Source organism: Delphinapterus leucas, chromosome 10 (genome assembly GCF_059928025.1).
Source record: "Delphinapterus leucas isolate spDelLeu-1000000601 "Yukka" chromosome 10, BTC_Dleu_Yukka2, whole genome shotgun sequence".
NCBI lineage: Eukaryota > Metazoa > Chordata > Mammalia > Artiodactyla > Monodontidae > Delphinapterus > Delphinapterus leucas.
Window position 1 is genome coordinate 62,213,157 of NC_143138.1, and position 7,768 is coordinate 62,220,924.

Sequence of the window (7,768 nt, forward strand, 5' to 3'; positions counted from 1 at the left end):
CATCAAAGACACTGTATGATGTGGAGGCAGAAAATAGAACGCCTTCACATACAATACATCCAGAGAGACACACACACAGCGTCATCCCGCAGACACAGCCCTCCTGTTAACTTGACACAAGACCAACGCGTGATCTGCAGGCGTTAACAGTTTCCTTAGTTTCCCACGTCAAATAAAATACCAACCAAAACATTTGACATCTTTGATCTCTTGGGGAGAAATTTAGTCTGAAATTTAGGAGTCCATCATTTTAAAGCAGAGCCACTAAAACATAGTATCCCAAAGAGGCTGCACCTGCTTCATTACAGACAACGTCACATTTCTGAGAGGTGAACTACGAGGACTTTCTTTCCAGGACTCCTGACTGCTCTGAGCTTTGAGTTCTTCCAGCTTCTTCTTACAGTGAGTCATGAAGTCCTCACTGGGTTCAATGCCTGCGTTCCGCAAATTTTCCATGAAAGGATTTTCCAGTCTGAGTACCGATCGGGCTCCCTGAATCTTTCTTGTGCTCAGAGTGAACTTCCTGAAATCCAGGAGCTTACAGGTGTCCACCAAGCAGATGTTCCTGATGTCACTATTTCCATCCAGATGAGGGAAAAACACCAGTCCTGACAACTTCTCCAGGTCCTGCAGGCTCACCTGGAGCTCACTTAATTGGGGCTGGAAGCCAGTGTCCTCGCTGGGCACCACGAAGCCCCTAGTGCCAGGGGCTCAGTAGACCCCGGGCTTTTGCACACCAGGATCACCTTGCAGAGGTGGGAGGGCACTGCCACATTGTCCTCGCCAATCACCTAAAAACAAAGCAGCTGTATTAGCGATGCTAATTTGCACTAGCAAGTCCCAAATTTTTCCTGAAAAGACTTTTAGATGCATTTCTGAAAATGTACTTACAAACTACCCCACCCCACCCCCAATGGATTTAAATTCAACTGCCAAAGGTAATAAAAACCAAGACACAGATTCACAGAGAAGATGAGCATTTAACAGGTAGATTCTGATTGTCTTTAAAGTAACACCACCCCAAAGAGCAGGGGTCCCATTCTCTGCTCTTTGTAGGACAATGGAATGCCAGGAGTGGGTCCTGGGTTTTTTAATGGACAAGAAAAGCTGTTGCCTTTTCCTTGTCTCATAATCAGAACTTTTGGGGCTCCTACCATTCAAAGGTCAGAACGGCCAGCTTGGGGAACTCCCAGCTCTAGAAATAAAAATATGGCCTTGGTTTATCAAATTCACTAGGGAGCTAAACAAACAACTTTCAAGAAACACCCAGACACCCCACATCAGTATTACTATCTCCAGTATCACCTAGACTGTGGCTCATTTTTTAAATTACATTAGGTAAATGTAAATGCTGTTTGCTCAGAGTTCTGCACACTCTTGGGTCTGCTATCAAACACAGAACCCCTGAATGTGTCATCAAATCAGACACTTTGGAAAGGTATCCACACAACGAAAAAGCCAGAGCCAGGGTCAGGCCTGAAAACAACTTGGCTGCCTGTGGAGGCTGGCTGTAATAATGAAATAACACTGTTATGAAACCTTTTCAAATTTCCTTCCAATTGGCTTAGAAGCCATTATCTGCTTTCTGGAAAAGAAAAAAATGAACGTCCATTTCCTTAATGGTCTCCAATAAAATGACACAATCCAGCTACAATATGCTTGTGGTACTACTGCTCCTCCTGGGCCAGCCCTTCTTTGGCAAGAGGCCTCCCTTCCAGGCCAAACCCGCTCGCTGTGGGAGGCCCCGCTGGGAGCCCAGATAAGGCAGAGGGATGAGAGCTACAGAAGATTCTTTTCTGCTTTTCCCAAGCTCCTACCCATACGGCGCACAGCCTAACAACTCCGAGGCCATCTGCTGCCTAACATGCAGGGAAGTCCCACCGCCAAGGCCAACTGCGGGGCTGCAGGGAAGACCCATCATTCCACAGGAATGATCTCTGTAACTGTCTTGGAAGTTAGTGAAAGTGGTTGGTCAGGGTGCAGTTTAGAGTAAGGTTTATGAAACTACACAGTCCCCTCCAGCAAGTCATTTATGCAGCTGGGAAAATAAACATGCCGTTCAAGACAAAAAACATACTGAACATGAATGCAATGGAGGGTCACAACTAGCCCACGGATCACCAAGAGATGTTAACTCAACACTGCAACTCAGAGGTCCTGTGCCCGGCACTGCTGGAAATACCGAAAGGAATAAGCTTTAAAGTAAATTCATTTGGCGCTGCTCTCAAGAAGCTTCCCATCCAGGGGAAGAGTCAACACCCACAGTGTGGTGAGACGCCGCCGATACAGAGCAGCAGCAGCAGCGCTGAGTGGGTGGGTGCAGGGGAAGTCAGGGACCAGAGCTGAAGGTGTGGCTGCAGCTGAGCCTTAGTTTACAAGGTTGGGGAGAAGTTTAAATGGGCTTCAGGTGGTCCAGTCACTAGCTGGGGAGCCAACAGTTAAGCAAATCCTTGGTGCCACCTGGTGGACATTTTCCATCACTGCAGCACAGATCTCAGACTCCCAACTATCTGGAGCCTTAGGAGACCAGTCACTTGATTTTATTCTCTCCTCACCGACTCCTTGTCTACAAACAAATGACAGCTCTCAAAAAACTTAATCAGCCATGCCCATGTGCTGCCAAACAGGGCTTCTAATCAGGTGCATTAAATTCCAGCCAAAAGTAAAGAAGCTTGACATTTTAAGATCCATGGATTTACCACATGGAAATCTACCATTTCTATTAGATTTTCAAAAACTCTCACATAGCTAGAGGACCTCGAATACTACCTTTGAGAAAACCTCATGAACACAGAAATTCCTACTAAGAACCACAAAGTGTGACTCTTCCACCCATGACTTACTCACAATATTTCAACAAAGAGGAGATAAAATACTAGTCCCAGAAATAAAGAGAAAAATGAAAACTTAGCCAACTCACTATCTTCTCTGATTCAGTCCACTTTGTTCTCAGGAAGGAAACATAACCTATCTAATATAGGAACCAGTCCTATTTGGAAATTCAGAAGACTCGTTTCTTCCCTGATTTTAAAACTTAAAAAATAACAAACCTGAAATATCTTAAAGCTATCTTCTCTGTAGACAACTCAACCTACATAATAAATTCTTCCCACTTTTGGGAAAACTGGAAATGTTTCTAGAAACTAGGGCACTGAAGCAGAATGGTTCAGCAGATTGAAACCCCAGAGACCTGGGGCTTTGGCATGAAGTTGCAAGTCACGACCATTGGTATCTTCTTTTTTCATTCATAAAATGAGTAATAACAATCCCCAAGCTGTCTATCTCATAGAATAGTTCCTAAGATATAAAGACAGGTTAGTTTAAAAAAAAAAGATTTTGAAATCTGCAAGGCCTATGTAAAAAGCTATTTTTGTAGCATATGTCATTCAAAAGACAGGAATGCAATTGCATTTGGTACAAAAGGTGGTTCTGCAGAGGGATAGTGGAGAAACATGGGATCAAGCAAGATTAGACCAGTTCAAGGTAGACAATAGGGTTTCAGGAGAAGAAAACAGCTTGGACACAAATGACACCCTAAACAAAGGACTCGAGGGCTTAACGTGAACCAAGTCTTTAGTATCAGTAAATCAGCAATAATCCTTTTCCTATGACATTTAGGTATAAAAATCCTTTACAAAAGGAAATCTTTGCTGCTGTTAAATTACCAGAAAGCACTGAACTCTTGTCAAGGCTGTAACAAAAGCTGGAAATCAACTGGGAATCACTAGAAAATACAACATATATAACAATCATAAAGCTGGCACTCGTGACCTGAAATTAGTTTCCGTACTTGCTGGCCTGCACTCGTTCCCTCCTATCCAAGAGACAGAGATGACAATTTGCTCCCCCTTCCCACCCCCAACTCCACACACAGAGAGCTGAGCCTTCATGCTGACTCAGTGCCAGCAGAGACTGGCCGCAAACGACACCCAGGCTAAGCCTGCCCTCTGTCATGTCATATCTGCAGCAACTGTGCCTTAAGTGAAATAGCAAGCAGCATCGTGAGGAAAAAGTATGTACCTGCAAGACTCAGATAGATAGACAGATATTTGGTTACATTCCCCTGGTAAGACAAAAAAAAGAAATTCTAAAAATAAAACTGTTGGACACCTCAAGAGATAAAGCCCTTAAAATAAAGTCATGCCAATCAAGAGAAAGAAAGAGACCATGACAGTGTGATAAATAGGGAGGAACCAGAAGTGAGGGAGTCACAGGGGTGGGGAGTCAACAGGGGTGTGGCAGCCCCGTGTGCTACCTGTAAAGCCTCTGCGGGAGCTCAAACCCTGGGAGACGGTGCTTCTCACACGGGGCACCCACCCAGCACAGAGGCGGGAGATGCCAGGCCAGTGAAATAAGCACATTTTCCCAAACTGTCAATTCCACTGGGTGATTTAGGATGGGGGTAAAGAAATATTTAACCAGTAAAAGAAGCAATTTCAATTAAAACAAATAGATATGAAAATGAAGATTGCCTAAAGATAAAAGAGGAGATTTCAAAAAAAATTCCCGATCACTTCAGCTGATGCCTCAAGATCCCTGGAGACATATTTTCGATTTCCTCCCCCTCCAGGAATTGTGGAAGTTTGGAAAATAATGCTGTAGAAGGAAAACACCGACTGTTAAGTACTTCTAACATCACCACCACCACCACTACTGAGCTGTCAAATCTGAAGCTCACTTTCTTGCCAGGTCAATTATAATGTTCAGGCCAGGATCTTCAGGTATGTTTCACTTGTCTTGATTCAGTCTTTTCTAGAAATAGGCACATGGATGACCTAAGCTATAATAAAGGGGGTGATTCTGATTAGAGCTGTCAGATGACTCACTCTGATAAAATCACTGCTACCAATCTTCCCTCAGGCTCACATTCACTCAAGTCCTATGATGCTGTGATTCCTTCCTACATATTCTAGCAGACGTTTCTGCCTGGCTATAAGGAATCTTCCTCTTGGCCCATTTTCTGTTCTTATTTTTGCAGGCTAGCAAATATCACTTGTAACTGCTCTCCATCCACATCATTTTTAACCTCCTGGCCTTAAGCTTCTATATATGAAGAGCACAGCAATCCCTTCACTGTAGACTTATGAGATCTTAAAAAACAATACTATGAATGATTGGCAATTCTCATACAAGTAGAGAGACGCACATTTGGATTTCCCCCTTGACAATTACTAGCAATGTCACTTGGATGTGACCCCTCAAAACCTCAATTTCCTTACCTATAAAAGAAGATAACCACTGCTTGTTTGTAAGAGATGTTTGTGAGGACTGACTGGGATGGCGTGAACAAAGCTACCTACATACTTGGTGGTATATATGGCCCTCGATAAATACCAGCTCATCTGCTTCACTTCCTCCGAAGTATACACATATATGCTTCATTACCTAGATAGAAAAGTAAATTAATACCTCGCTTTTATTAGGTACATTCTCCTAAAATTAGGTTCAAAGTACAGTCATAAACAAGAAGTAAATACTAAATGGCTGGATTTAAGAAAACAAAACATGAACACTTCTCATGCATTCTGAATTGCCGCACATAATTGTAAGACATTCCCTGGGAAACAGGAATTCATGATTCAAATACGTATTTATTCCTTGAGAGGAACAGACCCACCTTGAGGGCTGGGCAATGCTGTGTCCCCTTTCTCAGCATCACTAAAGGACATGGTTTTATCCACAATAATTTTATCATGAATTGCTAGAAAATAACCTGAATTTTTAGCTGGGCATTAAATGTTTCTACCACCTGGTGCAAACCTTCCCTTTTTTTTTTTTCAAAACAACTTTTTATTGAAATATAGTTGATTTATAATGTATTCGTTTCAGGTACGGCAAAGTTATTCAGTTTTATACACACACGCACATATATATTCTTTTTCAGATTCTTTTGCATTATAGCTATTACAGGATATTTAATATAGTTCCCTGTGCCATACAGTAGGTCCATGTTGTTTATCCTTTCCTTTTATGTTTGTCTCCTTCCCTATACAAGTGCTCTAATCCAACTGTCTGAGGGACTTAACTGTTTCTCGGCACACATCCTACCGTTTCCTACCCCTTCCCCTTGCCTAGCTTTGTCTCCCATGTCTATTTTCCTTAACCAAATTTGCCCAAGTTTTTATGTGTATATATTTGTATGCATACATATAATATTTTTGGCCCAACTCAATTCTTAAAATGGCAAGCTCTGAGACAATTTTTCCAATTTAATTTATTAAAGGGTCATATTTTGCTTTCATGCTAATAGACATACTAAAGATTTTTAAATTTAAAATTCCACCTGAAATCAAGTTTCATCTGAAAAATGATGCCAAATCTAACAAAAGGTATAATAGAAATTGTTAGTGAAAACCATAAATACGTATATAAAAGTAGATGTCACTTTGATATGCTCCCCAGAAAGATGAAAAACTACATACCCATCCAGAGATATAGATTCCTATCAATATCCAACTTTACATACACATACATAACACACAGGGTAATCTGCTTCCTTTATGACCGGGGTCTATAAATCTCCTTCTCAAAAAGCATAGGAATATTGAAGATGGAGAAAAAAGGCCTTCCCAACAGTACGTCACTAAAGGCAAAAGAATTCACATACTATGTTCTTTGGAACTCTCTCCACCCACTAAAAAAGTCTAAAAATAAATGTAGTAAACACACATGACAAGCCAAACAGCAGACCGAGTACTCGAGAATCAACTTGCCCAGATCTTGGTTTCTAAATACCAATCCCCATTAAAACGAACCAAGAGAAATGGCTGATTCCAGAGTTTGCCCAAGTTGACTCTGGAACATCCCGTTATACCAGAAAGTAGGAAGTGCAGAGAAACTTAGTGGAAGCCACAACAATATTGCAGGTGTTCAGAGCTTCAGCAAAATCTGAGTACAAGTTATGAAGTAAAAGAACTGATAAAAGTTGCTGACACCAAAGAAATTAAGAGAGAGAGATGACTCCCAGGATGTGAAATAGAGGAAGAAGGGAGAAAGTAATCAAGAATGTAGTTTGAAGCATGTCATTTATAATTCCATACACAATCCTCCCGCATGAGAGGTACTTAAAGATTTGCCGAATTAAAGATTTGCCAGTGTGAGCATGAATAGGTCCTATCAATTAATACAGACACGGAAAACTAATGATATAGGTTCAGAGGCCCAGAATCTGAAAGAAAAGACCAAAGGCCAATAATGCTTTAAAATAAAAACAAGACCATTACTCAAGGTATACTCTTCAGGAAGCTGATCTTGACGGCCCTCACACATTCATCATTATGACACTAGTTAGGGTAAGAAGAGTTGACAGGTCTCTTTTGAAACTCTCTTCAAGGTTACTTGAGCATGCCTGAATATCATTCACTGATAAACTATTTAGGAGAAGCAAGGTTAAGTCTTTTTAGTGGTTAGTTTTATATATTCCAGTGTAATAAGAATTCTGGTATAGAAAAGACATACTAAAAGGTATATATGTATATATTTGTTTCATTCTGAATTAATTGCAAATTTAAAATGTGTAAGGATGGCATATGGAACACCTGCACACCCTTCATCCAAGTTCATCAACTCAACATTTTGCCCAATTTATCACTCTTTTCCTCTCTCTCTCTCTATATTTTTCCCTAAACCTTTTGAAAATAAGTCATAGACACATCCTTCAGGATGTATTTCCTAAGCACAGAGACATTCACTTACATAATCACAGTCCAATGATCAAAATCAGGAAATTTAACATTGATAAAATATAATTATCTAATCTACAGACCTC